The 18286-nt window shown below is 41.8% G+C and overlaps 1 pseudogene; it reads left to right on the forward strand.

Annotated features, from left to right (window-relative positions):
- Positions 1-2166: 2166 nt before the first annotated feature.
- LOC110743260 lies at positions 2167-12135 on the forward strand (annotated as a pseudogene).
- Positions 12136-18286: the final 6151 nt, after the last annotated feature.

Raw genomic sequence — 18286 nt, forward strand, 5'->3', positions numbered from 1 at the left:
TGCATGCTTGGGGCAGTGCTGACAGGCCAGCCCCCTGCCACCTTGGTCCCCTCCAGACTTTGGGTGCTGATGAGCATGGGAGGCAGGTGGAGCAGGTGCTGAAGGTACAGCTTGATGCTAACCTGTAGGTACCCCTCGGCATGAACGACCTGGGCACTGTGGGCACTGTGGAGAGCAGGTTAATGTTGGCAGGAGGCAGATAGGCTCCTGGGTGGAAAGGGGCGGGTCGCTGGTGAAACCCTACCTTCAGGCCACAGATGGTCTGAGGCCTGGGGGCCATGTTGCCAGTTCTGTGGACCAGAGTGAGAACTTATGGTGCTTTATATGGACCCACCCATGGCCATCCATGGACCAATTAGCACATACCTCCTCCCCTCTGAAGCCCATAGAAACCCTGGACTCAGCCAGATTTGGGCAGACGTTGGGACAACCTGCCTGCTGAGAGGAGCTACCCACTGTGGGTTTCTTCTCTGCTAAGAGCTGAACAGATGTTGGGATGAACCTGCCTGTTGCCTGTGGAGAGGAGCTACCCACTGTGGGTCTCCTCTGAGCTGCTCTGTCACTCAATAAAGCACCTCTTCACCTTGCTCACCCTCTGCTTGACTACATGCCTCCTTCTTCCTGGACGTGGGACAAGAACTCAGGACCTGCCAAATTGCAGGGCTGAAACACATCCCTTGCTCACTGTGTTGCAGGCGATGAGAAGGAGGGAAGAGAGACAGAGAGAAGAGCTGTGACCCTTCAGAGATCCCAGACCTAGGAGCTCCCTGAGCCAGGGCTGTGACTCCTTCTTTGGGTCTCTGTGGTTCCCGGCATCTCGAAGCTTCTGGGTGCTACCGCATTCCCCAATGCCAGCTGTGGAAGCTGCTTACAGTACTCCTGGTTTGGTCACAATTTCACAGGAAGCTAGTGCCTGTGCTGGCACCTGGAGCTGCCCGCCCCACTGTAGCCAGCGTGTCTGGCTGTGCACAGTAGCTGGACCCCACACTCACTCAGTCACACACCCTTCACCACTCCGTGCCTAGCTGGCCCTTGGAAGGCATGAGGTCCAAGCTGGTAGCATGAGCTGAGTGTAGCCTACCAAGCCCAGTGGGCCTGAGCAAAACTTGGGCAAAGGCACCACTGACCATAGAGGTTTGTGGCTGGAAAAAGTGACACTCAATGATCCTGTGACATTAATATTAATAATAATTAAGAATATTAATCTTTAATATGCTTTTGTTTCAAATTATACATTGGGCTGGAGGTCCTGGTTCTCTCTCCTTAGGGAGGGCTCCGTTTTACCTGTGGTTCATTTTAACACCCATTTGAGAATCACTTATCCAAGCCTTACGGGGTCTCAGAAGTGTCCTCATTTGTGATATGAGCAACATTACTGATACAGTGCACCTCCCCCCTGGGAAACTGAAAGAAGCATATACTTTCTGACAAGTTTGTTCAAAATTCATCCCCTTATGTTGTAATCACACCTACTGTGGAGGGTACTACAGAATCATGCTTTTCTTTTAGTCTTCAGCTTTTTCATACAATTCTTTTGTAAATTATTAAGGAAAGATATTTAAATATATTTCTCAATAATGGGGCAGTGAATACCATTTGAGTAGTATTTTGGAGGGTAATTGAACTTTTATTCCCTAGATTTTTTTATTTTTAAGGGAGTCTTGCTCTATCGCTCAGGCTGAAGTGCAGTGGCATGATCTCAGCTCACTGCAACCTCCGCCTCCTGGGTTCAAGCGATTCTCCTGCCTCAGCCTCCCAAGTAGCTGGGACCACAGGTGCACACCACCATGCCTGGCTAAGTTTTGTATTTTTAGTAGAGATGGGGTTTTGCAATTTTGGCCAGGCTAGTCTCCCACTCCCGACCTCAGGTGATCCACCTGCCTTGGCCTTCCAAACTGCTGGGATTACAGGTGTGAGCCACCATGCCTGGCCTCTAGATACTTTTTTACGTGTTTGTTTTTGAGACAGAGTCTCACTCTGTTTCCCAGCCTGGAATGCAGTGGCGCACTCTCGGCTCACTGCAAGCTCTGCCTCCCAGGTTCACACCATTCTCCTGCCTCAGCCTCCTGAGTAGTTGGGACTACAGGGGCCCGCCACAAAGCCCGGCTAATTTTCTTTTGTATTTTCAGTAGAGATGGGGTTTCACCGTGTTTAGCCAGGATGGTCTCAATCTCCTGACCTCGTGAACTGCCTGCCTTGGCCTCCCAAAGTGCTGGGATTACAGGCGTGAGCCACTGCGCCTGGCCTAGATTCTTTAAAACGTGGTATATTTTTATTGACCAGGAATATTAAGCCTAAGTTGTACCCTGTATTTTAAAGGTGATAACACTCTATCAATTGAATCAAAGAAAAGACGATCAAATAGCTACAAAAGTTAATAATTTTGAAGTATTCAGCCACAGTAGTGTTGGGGTGATCAGACCCAACACCTGGTCATGGGGTGATGAAGTCTGGCAGAGTCAAAGGGTTGAGAAAAAGACAGTTTGAAAAGGAAAGTGGGACGAGGGGGCCATCATGATTGTGGAGGTTGTGAAGGCCCCGACCTCTGGGAGCCCAGGCTATTTATTGGGAATCCAACAAAGAAACAGGTCATGAGAATGTGGGAGTCAAAAGGGCAGGCACATGATCTACAGCCATGATGGTTTAACATTGATATGGAACATCTTCTGCTACTTGAGACAATGGGAATACAATCGATCTAGAAGCCTAGGAGGGCTACCAACAAGGAGCCAGCAAGTCTAGACACATTCCAGAGGACATCATGTCAGACATGCAAGCCCTGCCTCAGTTTTTTTCCCCAACATGCCCCGCTTCTCTTTTTTGTAAAAGAGAAGGTATCATTATTACTATCATTATTACTAGTTATCATTATTGCTAGCATAAAAGGTGGCCTCTTTTAATTGAGCAAGGCAATTGCAGGCTGTGCAGCCCTTAATTGCCGGTTGGTGATCCAGCTTCATTTTTCTTAGCTCTCATTCAAACTGGAGTCTCTGTGGTTTGAATGCATCCCACATATCTCCCCTTTCCCTTTTATAAGAGGACCCTTAATCCTAGGGGTTGCAGAAAGATGAAGGTCCATCTTCTGTAACTTCTTCATGCTGAATAGGGGCAATGATATTCCTGCCTAACTATTAGAGTCTCTTGTATTCAGGGTAGGGAGGAGCTGAGTCAGAAAGCACCGGTTCATTAAGCATCGTGACTCTGGTCAGTCTTCATTCCATCTTCACATTCAGATTCAACTGGCTCATGGCTCCTACTGGGGGAACCTAGTCCATGGTTGGGATCCATGGGTCCCTCCAGTCTCCCATTCCATGGTCATACACATCTTGAGGGCATCCACACGGTTCATTCATCTCCTGCAAAAAAGAAGCATACCCTCATCCCTACATTATTAAATCTACTGAAACAGAAGCAAAAACTTTTGTGGCTGTAGCTGGGAGGCCACTGATAATGAGAAACAGGCCCCTTCTAACAGAAGGCACAAGGAAAGCAAATCGAGGCTTTTCAGACCTTCAATTCGCACTGTACAGGTGGGTCCACTAGATGCTGTGGCTCATGATAGATCTTCAGATGTTTAGCGGGCACCCACACAGGCACCTGATTGTCACCTGGAGAGACACAAGCAAATCCTCTTCCCCGTGTAATTATCTTTCCTTTTTCCCAGTTCTTTGTATGTGTATCCCTCTATCATATATCTTGTCCAGCATTTTTATTTTCCTTTTGTCCTGTCAGAAGTTGTTCCGCTGCAGTTATGGGTTGATCTTTTTGTAAAATTTAATGTTAATAAAGCTAGATGCAATTGCATATGTGATGTTTTATATTCCTGGTCTCCTGCCTTTCGCTTTTGTATTTGAGTTTTTAAAGTACGATTAGCTCTTTCCACTATTGCCTGTCCTTGTGAGTTATACGGAATACCCATAGTATTGGCAATATTCCATTGTTGAAAGAATGTAGCCATGGCTTTACTACAGTATCCTGGGCCGTTATCAGCTTTTATTTTTTCTGGGATTTCCATAACAGAAAAGCAAGGTAAAAGATGTCTTTTAACGAGCTGTAGCCTCCCCTGTTTGACATGTGGCCCAGATAAAATGTGAATAGGAATCTACTGAAACATGAACAAAGGACAATTTTCCAAAAGCAGGAATATGTGTCACATCCGTCTGCCAGATGGAATTTGGAGATAACTCCTAGGGTTAACTTCTCTTCCTTGATGTGGCAAATGCAGGACTTGGCAGGCAGAACAGTGTTGCAAATTTCTTTAGCTTCTTTCCATGATGCACCATATCTTTTCCTAAGGCCTGAAGCATTAAGATGGGTTAAAGAATGAAATGTTTGTGCATCAGCAAAAGCTGTGGACCCCAAAGCATCCACCCTTTGATTGAGTTTAGTTAAAGGGCCAAGGAGGTTAGTATGTACTCTCATATGAGTGATATAGAAAGGTGAATGCCTTTGTTGTAGTGCTTGCTGTAAAGAATGAAATAAAGAATTAAGTTGTTTATCAGTCACATTTTGAATTAAGGCACATTCAATATTTTGTGTGGTTTGCACCATATAGGCTGAATCAGAAACAATGTTTACTGGCTGTTTAAAAGTTTTTTAACAGTTATCACAGCCATAAGTTCAGCCCTTTGAGCAGAAGTAAAGTGAGTTTGCAAAAGTTGTTGAGGTCCCACAAATGAGGCTTTTCCATTACTAGATCCATCAGTAAAAACAATAAGGGCACCTTTAATAGGGGCTTTTTGAGTATTAGAAGGCAATATCCAGGATGTTAATTTTAGAAAATGAAATATCTTAGATTTAGGATAATGATTATCAAGAATGCCAACAAAACCTACCAAATTAACTTGCCATTCTTGGGAATTAACATAGGCTTGTTGAATTTGTTGTTTAGTTAACAGAACTATAATCTGATTTGGATCATATCCCATTAGCTTTGTTGTGTGCAGCCTTGCTTGTCCTACTAGCACAGCAATTTGATCCAGGTACAGTGTGAACGTTTTGGTTGTATTGTGAGGCAGAAAAACCACTCAACCAGATCATCCTGTTGAACTATAACTCCTGTAGGCAAATGCTTAGTAGGAAAAACTAAAAACTGTAATGGTTGCATTGGATTATGCGTTGGATTAATCTGTTCTATGTGTGCTTGCTGATTTTTTTCCTCAATTAATTGAAGTTCCTCCAATGCCTCTTTGGACAAGGAACATTTCTTGTTAAGGTTAGAATCACCTTGTAAGGTAGAAAAGAGGTGAGACATAGCATAGGTAGGAATGCCTAAAGTTGGACGAATCCAATTAATGTCACCTAGTAATTTTTGGAAATCATTTAGGGTTTCTAAATTATCTCTCTGAATTTGAATCTTTTGAGACTTAATAGGATTTTAGTCTACCTTCATTCCTAGATATTGAAAAGGTGTAGAAGTTTGGATTTTACTGGGGGCTATAATCAACCCTGCCACCTTTACAGCCTTTTCTAACTGTTTGTAGTGCAACATCAATTCTTCCCTAGTTTCAGCTGTACACAAAATATTATCCATGTAATGGATGATATAACATTTTTTAAACTGTTCTCTAACTGGCTTAATAGCTTTCCTGACATAAGTTTGGCAAATAGTCGGGCTATTTAGCATGCCTTGTGGTAGTACTTTCCAATGGTATCTGTCTGCTGGTTCTTTATTATTTATGGTGGGAATAGTAAAAGCAAATTTTTCATAATCTTGGGCAGCTAAAGGAATGGTATTAAAAGGAAAAAAAAGCAATCCTTTAGATCTATCACTATGAGAGGCCAGTATTTTGGGATCATTGTTGGGGAGGGTAACCCTGGTTGTAGTGTACCCATAGGTTGAATGGGCATGAACATCCCTTAAATCTGTTAACATTCTCCATTTCCCTGATTTTTTCTTAATGACAAATACAGGAGAATTCCAAGGGGAGAAAGTGGGTTCTATATCCTTTTGCAATTGTTCCTGCACCAGCTCTTTTAAGGCCTTCAGTTTTTCCTGTTTCAGCGGCCACTGCTCCACCCAAACTGGTTTGGCAGTTAGCCAGACAAGAGGAATGGGAGCTGGAGGCTCAACAATGGCCGCTTCTAAAAATGACACCCCAATCTTGTCCGATCTGTTTGTTCTTTTAATTCTAAAGGTTCTGATTGGCCATTTTTATCTTTCCCTATACCTTTTCCTGGGCAATATACCATATTTATCATCATTTGTTACTAGTGTTACTACTATATTGATCCATAGGAATAGATATTTCAGCCTCCCATTATTGCAGTAAGTCTCTACCTCATAAATTGAGAGGAATAGGTGTAATGATAGGCTGAATTGTCCCTTCCTGACCATCTGACCCTTGACATGGTAAAATCAAGGAACTTTGAAAAACTTCCGAGACAGCTCCTACTCCAACAATACCAAAGGATGCCTTTTGCTTAGGCCAGTGCCAGGACAATTGATTTATAGCAATAATAGAGACATCAGCTCCAGTGTCTACTAGTCCTTCAAAATCTTTTCCCTGAATAGTTACTGTGCAAATAGGTCTTTTGTCAGACACTTGATTAACCCAATATACAGCGTTTCCTGTTGTATTAGTTCTACCAAAGCCTCCTGTTCTCTTCATTGTGCTGCTTCCTAATTTTATGTAAGGTAACAGCAACAACTGAGCAATTCTTTCTCCTGGGGAAGCAGACCATAGCGTTGAGGAACTAGTTGAATTTCTCTGATATAATCAGAATCAATTATTCCCATATGCAAGTGACACCTTTCAAATTTAGACTAGACTTTCCAAGTAATAGACCAACTGTTCCTGTGGGTAAGGGTCCCCTAACTCCTGTGGGGACCTGTTTTGGTGGCTCCCCAGGAAGTAAGGAGATGGGAATTGTGCTGCAGAGGTCTATAACAGCACTGCCTCCTGTGGCGGGGGACAATTGTACGTTTGTAAGGGCAGTGATAGTACTGGGTATGTCTCGGTTTGTTGAGGGGCTCGAGTTGGGCCCCTCTTTCTGTTTTCCGAGAGAGGTTGTCCATCTTTGCTAATTTTAGAATGACACTGACTTGCCTAGTGATGGCCTTTTTCACAATGGGGGTATACACCAGGACTTTTCTGTTTGTTGGTAGCTCTTGCCTTTTGATTTCCTTTCCTACATTCCTTTTGTCTGTGTCCCAGTTGCCCACAATTAAAGCAAGAGCCTAAGAAACAGGGCATATTCTTTCTGACTCTTAATCCAGCCACAGCCTGAGCTAAAAAAGTAGTCTTATGTAAGTTACCCCCAATGCCATCACAAGCCTTAATATGTTCAGCTAAATGAGCCTTCCTTCTCAGGGGTCTAATAGCAGTTTGACACTCTGTATTAGTATTATGATATGTAAGAAGCTGATTACAACATCTTGAGCTGTTTTATCAGTTATGGCTTTATACACAGCCTCTTGGAGCCAACCAATAAAATCAATATATGATTCTTTAGGTCCTTGTTGGATAGAACTGAAAGAAGGATATTTTTCCCCTATAACATTTATCCTTTCCTGTGCCTGTAAGTACATAGAGCACAGCTGAACAATGGCAACATCCTCCATTACTGCTTGATTTAATCAACCCCAATCAGCTCCGACTCTCATTAACTGTTCAAAGGAAACAGGCACAGGTGGTTGTGCTTGTGTATTTTCCCTTGACTGAGTTTGAGCCTCATCAGCCCACCAGGTTTTAAACTGCAAGTACTGAGATGAAGTGAGAACAGATTTTGTTAAAGTATCCCAATCATACGGTATTAATCTATTATCGAGAGAAACGTTTTTTAATAAAGTTTGCACAAAAGGAGAGTTTGGCCCATATTGACTAACGGCTTGCTTGAATTCCTTTAACAGCTTAAAAGGAAAGGTGGTCCGATTAGCCATATTCTGTCCTTCCTGCTGGATTATAGTTAAGGGAAATTGCCATGCTTCAAGGTCTCCCTCGGCTCTAGCCTTTTGAATAGAATTTTGTATAGCACCACCAATTGCTCCAGATTTTAATGTTACAACTACAGGAGCAGTAAGTTTTGTAGCTAATTCATCTTCTCACCCTTTAAGGGGAGAGAGAGGAGGTGGCCTTTCACTTAATTCAGCAGGTAGAGCCGACAGGCTAGTAAAACACACTTTTTTCAGTTTCCCTTTCTTTTCTTTAATTTCCTGTTTCCTGTTTGTTCCTCACATTCAGAATCTGAAGATAGGTTTTCACACTCATCCTCCTCTTTCCCCATCTGAATCTGCCTCATCATCTGTTTGAAATGGTTCAAGAGCTGCTTTTATTAGCACCCATATTGACCAAACCAAGACTGGAATTTTTGCTCCATCTTTATACACTTTAAAAAAAATCTCTGCCAATTATCTCCCATTCATTCAACTCCATAGTCCCTTGTTCAAGGAACTATGGGCAAAACTGCTTTACTGCATTAAAGGTTGACAACAAATTCTGACTACTAAGTTTCACTCCTCCTCTTCGTAATAAATGCCTTAAGAAATTTAAATAAGCAGAATGTCTACTTTCACTTTGTCCCATTGTTACCCTGGTTCTTCCAAGTGCTCAGCTTTTCTGCCAAGCTTCTTTTAGACGTCCTTGGGTGTCCTTTGATGATGCATCCTCTGCTTTCACAAGTTCTAGTGTTTCTTCACCAGTGTCTTTATTGCCCCATTTTGGGCTGCCAGCAATGTTGGGATGATCAGTCCCAACACCAGATTGTGGGGGCAACAAAGTCCGGCAGAGTCAAAGGATTGAGAAAAAGTTTGAGAAGAAAAGTGGCACCGGAGGCTATCATGATTATGGAGGCTGCAAAGGCCCTGAGCTCTGGGAGCCCAAGCTATTTATTGGGAATCCAACAAAGAAACAGGTCGTGAGAATGTGGGGGTCAAAAGGGCAGGTGCATGATCTACAGCTGTGATTGTTTAGGATTTATATGGAACATCTGCTACTTGAGATAATGGGAATACAATCAATTTAGGAGCCTAGGAGGGTTAGAAGCAAGAAGCCAGCAAGTCTAGACACATTCCAGAGGACATTATGTCAGACATGCAAGCCCTGCCTCAGTTTTTTCCCCAACACCAGCTTTTTCCCAACAGGTAGTGGGAAGTTTCAGAAAACTATGATCTATAAATTCAGTGACCAATAAGGAAACACCTCATTAGAAAATTATCTAAGCTTATACTCTAAGAAAAGTAAATTTATGAATCAGATCATAAAATTGTCAAACTAGCATTGGACTAGGTATATACAGATACATTTTTTTTCTGCCTCATAAGTGAGACTAGAATTTAAACCTGAATATCTTATCTAAGAATTTTGCTATATACAATGTCCAAACTATACAATTTTTAATCTGGGATTTGAAAGAGATTGAAATTAAACTCTGCACCTGAACTCAGTGCTGCTTCCCCCTAATTTATTTGCAGTTTTCTGTTATTTGGTGCCTCATGTTAAACCTACGGGGAGAAAGAGGTTCTGAAGCTTTCATATACTATCCTCCTTTGTTTTGTTATCTTTGCTTTCCTCTTCAAGGCTACTGTGGGTATTCACTATAGCTTGATTTACTTCAAGTGAAAATATTCCCTGTTGTGGAGGTAAAGGAGTAAATAAAAGGGTATGCAGGTTTATTTGTCCTTGTTTTATAACCCCGAAGAATTAGGTTGAATTTGCTTAATCCAGTTCCTCTTTCCTACTATTGAGTTTCCTTCATCATGAGTCAAAACCACTCAACACTACTCCTTTTTTGCCACCTTTATTGTTTGCAGCCTTCCAAGTCACATTTAGCTTCTTGATTTCCCTGGAGTTTTATAACACTCCCAGAATGCTTTGTCCTATGATCACTCCCATCTAAATTATAGGTCTATTTACTGTGTGTTAACCATCTACCTACCAGTGATAACCTCTGAGTTCATCGCTCTTTCATAAACAGGAAGATAAGTCCTCTGAGAACTGCCAAGTCTCCTGTTACCATGCAATGGTAAAATAGTTACATATTGGAGACCAATGTGCAGAGAAGAGACTAGATAAGGCCAAAAATTGCTTGTTTGAATTGGCTTTTACTCAGTTGTCTTTATCTCTCATTCTTGTAGCTATATTAATGACCTTGATATCCTTGGTTCTGCACAGCATCCCAATCTCAGCTTGGAACCTCCCCCTCTCTCACACCCCACCCCTCCCTTACTAGCCTTCCAGCCCACTCACTTGAGTGCACTAGAGCAACTGCTTGACTAGTGTCTTCCAATCAACTGACTTCCACTTTCCACTACAGATTACCTGACTCAGTTCCTCCCTTCTCCCCTTATTCAGCTTAGAACTCATGCCCCTTCATTAGAATCATTCTCCTGATGCTTGATCCCACTATTGGACTCTCCTAGCAATGCTCTAACCCCTAGTTAAGCCCTGCTCTCTTCTACTTTGTGTTTGCACCACGAAGCTGAGCGTTCCGGAAACAAAACAAAAAACAGCCTCAACCATGCTGATTGAATTCACATATACAAATCTCAAAGGATCATTAAATATTCCCTGGGAGGAAATTTCCTATGATGTTTCCTTTCCCACTGTCTAAAAGAGGCTATATCACACATTGTCCTCTCTCCTCAAACTGTCTATACTCCTTTTCCTTCCCTCACCATCAGCTGACCACTTTGTCTCCATTGGCCTAAACAGAAGCAATCACAAAGAATGCCCTCATCTCCCAGCCACCAAATCAATCAAACTCTCTGTGGATGAATGTCCAGATAGCTCTTGTCCTACTTCTTGCAGCACTGCTACTATACACAGTAGTGTTTGTTTGATGCAAACTCACAGTTTTCAGTTCTTTCTCCAGCAATAAATATTGATCAGAGGTTACTTATTGAACCTTACAGAACTCACCAAAAGGAAGAAAAATGACTAATTTAAAACATGGAGACTGGTAGTCTCAACGTGAGCAATCTAGCATGGTGGCCTGCATTGTGGCGGGGCATGGGGTTGCAAGAAGCCCAGGCCAGAGTCTCCAGTCTGGGGGTTGGCCTCTGTTGCTTGCAGTTCTTGAGTCCCTAATTCATTCCTCCAAGGAAAAGAACAAATTCTCTGAAATTTCAAAAAGGAAGAAAAGTTATGTTAGAAAGGAGAAAAGTACTCCACATTCCAGAGTTCTATTTTGGAAGTATTCTTTGTGTTACTATAGCTAACTCATATGCCAGTGAAAAAACTCAGCCAGTTTCTGGGGATTTGCATCTAGAGATCAGGAAAAGCACTTGGGGCTACTTTTATCCTTAGGAATATTATCAAAGGACAAGGTGTTAAGATTTGCTTTGAACTTTATAATCTTCGAATCCAGGAGATTCAAGTGGTCAAATTAGAGAAATGGCTGGATGATAACTTGCTGTATTTACGAGATGCCCTTCCTGAATATAGCACTGTTGATGTGAATATGAAGCCAGTAGCACAACAGCCTAGCCAAGAAGTTCCTGTTAATAAGCTGAAAGTGAAAATGAAGCCTCAGCTCTCGTCCAAATACTGGGACTGTCCAAATTTTAATATTTAAGGAATAATATTTGATCTTTGTTTCACCGAAGAACAAATGAAAGCAACTTAGAAGTAGAGACAGCTGTGACTTGAATTTGATATGATGAGGGAATATGATGTTTCAAAAATTGAAGCTGCAATATGGGATGAAATAGAAGCATCCAGAAAGTCCTGATTCTGAGTATGAATTTGGTTACTTGCAGAAGATATATTGGCTCTAAGAGAACATATTGAGAGACTAATTTAATTTCATTTATAAGAACGCAGCCGTTAAATGAACTAAGCATTCATTGTTTCATTAGTATTTTTTTCTAAAATAAAACTTTCACACCAGTTTATTACTCTAACAAAAAGAATTAAACATGCCATATGGTCCAATATCCATTCCCTTACTGGAGGCACAGTTACAATAGGAGTCAGAGCATCACCAGAATGCTCTTTAATGAGCATGGAATTTGAGCAAGGGGAATAGGTGGAGTGATCTTTTTTAAATTGTGAAATAAATCATAAACACAACAATGTATGATTTACAGAACAATAAAATGGACATTTACATACCCATCATCAGGTTAAGAAATAGAACATTTAGGCCGGGTGTGGTGGCTTACGCTTGTAATCCCAGTACTTTGGGAGGTCAAGGCAGGCAGATCACTTGAGATCAGGAGTTCGAAACAAACCTGGCCAACACGGCGAAACCCTGACTCTACTAAAAATTCAAAAATTAGCCGGATGTGGTGGCGCACGCCCATAATCCCAGCTGCTTGGGAGCCTGAGGCAGGAAAATCACTTGAACTCGAGAGCTAGAGGTTGCAGTGAGCCGAAATTGCACCACTGCGATCCAGCCTGGGTGACAGAGTGAGACTCAGTCTCAAAAAAAAAAAAAAAAAAGAAATATTTGAGAAGGTTAAGAAATAACATTGAATAAGATCTAAAACAAAAAAGGAAAACTATTCCATATTTTGTTTTTCAACTAGCTGTTAAATCAGATAATTTTATTTCCTTTACATGGCAAATGTCAGCTAGGCTGGTCCAGCAGTAGTGAGTTATCAGAACTTACTAACATTAGTGTCACTAAAGTTGGTGTACAACCCTACCCTCCCCCCAGCTAAATTTGACTGACTTAAAACAAACAAACAAACAAACAAACAAAGTCCATGAAAGCTTTGAAAAATACTTACTTTCAACTGCAAAAGCACATTTTCTGAAATTTCTTTCATGTAACACACGGTAACATTTGCAACGACTGTCTTTGAACAACTTTCTGTTGCCTAATAAACAATGTGAGATAGAATTGACAAGATCTTTTAAAAAAAAAATAAACGTTGGCTGGGTGCGGTGGCTCACGCCTGTAATTCCAGCATTTTGGGAGGCTGAGGCGGGTGGATCATCTGAGGTCTAGAGTTCGAGACCAGTCTGACCAACATGGAGAAACCCGTGCCTACAAAACATACAAAAAAATTAGCCAGGCATGGTAGTGAAAGCCTATACTCCTAGCTATTAGGGAGGCTGAGGCAGGGAAATTGCTTGTACCCGGGAGGTGGGGAGGTTGCAGTGAGCCAAGATTGTGCCACTGCACTCTAGCCTGGGCAGCAGAGCAAGACTCTGTCTCAAAAAAAAAAAAAAAGTTCGGTTAATGGATGGTTTGTTGGGATTTTTCAAATGTCTTGATAATGTCTCAATCCCATTTTGGAACACGGTACATTGACAAAATGCTTGCTTTTTTTTTTTTTTTTTACAAACTAAGTATTTAATTTTTGGTTCCTGTCTTGATGGAGCAAGGTATATTAAAGATTTATCAAAATTTACACTGATGAACTATGACCTGTGAAGACAGATGTTACATGGACTATAGCACAGAGCATGAGTTAGGAAGACACTTAGGGAAACCTGTGTGGTTCTACAGCCCCATGGGAGTAGTTCTATGTCTGTTACAATAAGACTATAATTGCACCAGTAGATTCTTTAAGGAAGAGAGGAGAGTGGGAAGAGGGAAACTGATTTTATGAGCACTTATATGTGTCAGACCTTGTGCTAGCAGGACTACATAAGGATTTTTGCTTGTTCTTCGTTTTATGTCTAGTGACCCCATTCTTCCTTCAGATCTCATCTCAAGTAATTCTTAGTATGTGGACCTTTCCCAGACTTGACCAAATTCATACAGCACCATGTACCTCCTATCATAACATGTATCATAGTTGCAATTTGACATTCATTTGCATGATTATTTTTACCAATATCTATCTCCCCAGTGAACTTGTTGGCTCATAAGGGCAGCCCAAATCAACCAATGGTGATTGGTTTTGCTTCACATCGTAGCCACAGTATCTGCCACAGTGCTTCTATGTATCAGGAATTTAATAAATATGAAGTGGACAAATGCATGGTTGAAATTTAAGCTTATAGTCATGTAGACCTACATTTGATTCCTTATGTAGCAAACTGAATAATGAAAGATATCAGATCTTAATCCTTGGAACCCATAAATGTTACCTAACATGAAAAAAGGGTCTTTGCAGATGTAGATAAGAATTTTGAGGCCAGGCGCGGTGGCTCAAGCCTGTAATCCCAGCACTTTGGGAGGCCAAGACTGGCGGATCACGAGGTCAGGAGATTGAGACCATCCTGGCTAACACGGTGAAACCCCATCTCTACTAAAAAATACAAAAAACTAGCTGGGCGAGGTGGCAGGCGCCTGTAGTCCCAGCTACTCGGGAGGCTGAGGCAGGAGAATGGCGTAAACCTGGGAGGCGGAGCTTGCAATGAGCTGAGATCCGGCCACTGCACTCCAGCCCGGGCGACAGAGTGAGACTCCGTCTCAAAAAAAAAAAAAAGAATTTTGAGATGGTGAGATTATCCTGGTGGGCACTAAATGAAATCCCAAGTGTCCTTACAAAAGAGTGGGAGAGGCTGGGTGCAGTGACTCATACCTGTAATACCAGCACTTTGGGACGTCAAGGCAGGTGGATCAGCTGAGGTCAGGAGTTCAAGACCAGTCTGGCCAACATGGTGAAACCCCATCTCTATTAAAAATACGAAAATTAGCTGGATGTGGTGGTGCATGCCCGTAATCCCAGTTACTTGGGAGGCTGAGGCAGGGGAATTGCTTGAACCTGGGAGGTGGAGGTTGCAGTGAGCTGAGATCGCGCCACTGCACTCCAGCTTGTACAACAGAGAAAGACTCTGTCTCAAATAATAATAATAATAGTAATAATAATAATAATAAGACAGGGAGAGGGAAATTTGATTCAAACAGGAAAGGGGAAGGCAATGTGACCACAAAAGCAGAGATTGGACTGATGTGGCCACAAGCCATGGAATGTTAGCAGCCACCAGAAGCTCTAAGAGGCAAAGAGTAGATTCTCCACTGGAGCCTCCAGCAAGAGCATGGTCCAGTAGACACTTTCATTTTGGTACAACAAAACTGATTTTGGACTTCCAGTCTCCAGAACTGTGAGAGAATAAATTTCTGTTATTTTCAACTACTAATTTGTGGTAATTTGTTATAGCAGCCACAGAAAACTAATACATCTGACTCTAGAAATTATTAGATAGGCTGTGTGAAGTTGAGCAAATTATTTAACTTCTCCAAGTCTGAATCCTCATCTCTAAAGTAGAGGCAATCAGACCAGCCCTCCTGGGGGTAATTGTCAGCTCTAAACGTGGTGATATGTGTAAAGTATATAGCCAATTGTAGGTATCACATTGTAAATGCTTGAAAAAAATAATAATTACAATTTTTTAAGACATTTTATAAAATTTATCTTCTTTAATTCTCATAGCTCTATGATGTTGATTACCATATCTCCTCATTTTATAGGTAAGGAAACAGGCATAGAGAAGTGAATGTGCCCAAACTACATAGACAAAATAAAGAAAAAAACCACCACTAGCATAATATTTTTGAAATATTTTTAGATGTTTTTATATTTGAGTGTCTTATTTCCCTGAGGCACTCCATCCATTGAAATAATGGTTTCCATGCTTTAGGGGGAAGAACACATATGAATTGGAACAAAGAAGCAACTGTCAAATGGGATTTTTGAGTCTCCAGCACAGGATTAATCTTGAAAGCCAGGCTTTGTCAAGTGAGAAGGGGTTTTAAAAAATCCTTCTGCGTGCATTAACTTATCAAGAAGCAGAACTGGTGAGTGTGAAGGGTTTCTTTAACTGAAAAAACAGGAGATATGAAAAAATGTTTTTTTCCATAAGGAAAGAGAGGGAAGGAAGCTACTTCTGACCCAGTGAATTGTGGGAAATAAGAGGGAGATGACTGTAGTAGAACCAAGTATTAGTTGGGTGTGGTGGTCACGCCTGTAATTCGAGCTTTTTGGGAGTTTGAGGCAGGTGGATCACTTGAGGTCATGAGTTTGAGACCAGCCTGACCAACATAGTGAAACCTTGTCTCTACTAAAAATACAAAAATTAGCCAGGCGTGGTGGTATGCATCTGTAATCCCAGCTACTCAGGAGGCTGAGGCAGGAGAATCGCCTGGACCTGGGAGGCAGAGGTTGCAGTGAGCCAAGATCACACCACTGCATTCCAGCCTTGGCAACAGAGCGAGACTCTGTATCTAAAAAAAAATAAAATAAAATAAGCAAGTATGAAGAATCCAGTACCCTGATCCCACACAATGCCCACTTGAATGCTGCTGTTTATCCAGTTTCAATGTTTATAACATCTACTTCTCTGTGTTGTGAACAATAAAATTTGGTGGAGTTTTAATGGCTTCTCATTGCACTTGGGATAAGATCCCAATTCCTCAGAATGGTGTGTAAGGCCTTAGATGTTTAAGTCTTGAGTCAGGATTTTTAAATAAAATTAACACAATCATAATGATGGGGTTTATTTTCTTGATTAGTCCAGAAGCCAGCTGTCCAGGGCCAGTGCATCTACTTGAGGAAGTCATAAAAGACAGGCTCCTTCTTGCACCCTACTCTGCCATCCCTTCCATACTGTGTGGCTTTTGTCAGCATTGGTCTCAGGATAGCTCCTCCTTCTCTAGGAATTATGTCCTCCTTTCAAGCTGGAATAAAGGAAGGAGGCGAAATGGCAAAGGGTAAATGGTGCTTATGAAATGAGCTAATTCCTTTTTACCAGGAAAACAATACCCTTTCCGGAAGACCCACAGAGTAGACTTCCACTTTCATTTCATTGACCAGAAAGAGCCACATGGCCCCTTTAGCTGCAGGGAGAATTAGGGAGGTAGAAGTTAAAACTAGGCATATTTCTACACATAATGTGGAAGAAAGAATTAATGAGTATTGGGAAGCAGCCAGCAGTGTCCACCATACTGGCCTAAATACAGATTATTATGCCCCTAGTTTACTATGCTTTAGTTTATTGGCCTTTCTATTCCTTGGCTATTTTAATTTATTTCATTTTTTTTGAGATAAAGTGTTGCTCTGGTGCCCAGGCTGGAGTGCAATGGCATGATCTCGGCTTACTGTTACCTCTGCCTCCTGGGTTCAAGCAATTCTTCTGCCTCAGCCTCCTGAGTAGCTGGGATTACAGGCGGCTATCACCATGCTTGGCTAATTTTTGTATTTTTAGTAGAGACATGATTTCACCATGTTGGTCAGGCTGGTCTTGAACTCCTGACCTCAGATGATCCACTTGCCTTGGCCTCCCAAAGTGATGGGATTACAGGAGTGAGCCACTGTGCCCGGCCTCCTTGATTATTCTTATTTCTTTCCTACCTCAGATCTGTTTTTTCAACGTACAGTCTTACCTGCCTTGAATGCTCTTTTCCCAGCTTTTTCAATGACTGGCAGCTTCATGTCCTTAGGTCTCTGCACAAATGTGACCTCATCAGAAAAGACATCCTCCCCCTGCAATCTAAAGTAGTCACTTCTCCCTCAACTATTCTGGCCCTCAGCAAGTTATCTATTTCCTTCACAGCACTTTTCCTAATCTGGAATTCCTAGTTTATTGGTTTACTTATTAACATTTATTTCCCTCTCCTATAAAGTAAGCTTCATGAGAGTAGGACCTTGTCCATCTTGTTCACAACTGTATTCCTGGCACCTGGGGTGGTGTGCTTGGTAAATAGTATTATTTGTCATTATGGTATAATGTGAATAAATGCGAACCCGAAAGGGGCAATCCTTTAAGATGGATCCCATGTGGCTAACAAATTTTAAATGGAGCCAAGTGGCCATTTGCTTACTAAAGGTCACACACATACTCTGAGTTCACTGAAAACTCACACCTCTATTGAACTTTGGGATTTACAAAACTCACCCAAACCAACCAATAGGAGCTCAGCTGTGTCAATCAATCAGAACTAAGCTAGTTTGAATCCCTCATTTGTATAAACAGACCTAATTAGTAATCTGGGTGGCAATTTTGGTTACAAAATCCAAACCCTCTCTCTGTTCTCTGGAGCACACTTTTGTTTTACACCAAAGGCCATGTTTCCCTGGTTTGCAAACTGTCCACTGGAATAAAGTCTCTTTCCTCCAAATTCCTTTTCAGAGAATGTTTGTTTACAATGACTAAATGAGTGGAAGAAAAAAAAAAAAAAGAGAGAATATGTTAGACCATTCTTGCATTGCTATAAAGAAATACTTGAGGCCAGGCATGGTGGCTCACGCATGTAATCCCAGCACTTTGGGAGGCCAAGGTGGGCAGATCACAAGGTCAAGAGATTGAGATCATCCTGGCCAACATGGTGAAACTCTGTCTCTACTAAAAATACAAAAAATTAGCTGAGCTTGGTGGCATGGGCCGAGTAGTCCCAGCTACTTAGGAGGCTGAGGCAGGAGAATCACTTGAACCCCGGAGGTGGAGGT

The sequence above is a fragment of the Papio anubis genome, chromosome 3 (assembly GCF_008728515.1).
Source record: "Papio anubis isolate 15944 chromosome 3, Panubis1.0, whole genome shotgun sequence".
Taxonomy (NCBI): domain Eukaryota; kingdom Metazoa; phylum Chordata; class Mammalia; order Primates; family Cercopithecidae; genus Papio; species Papio anubis.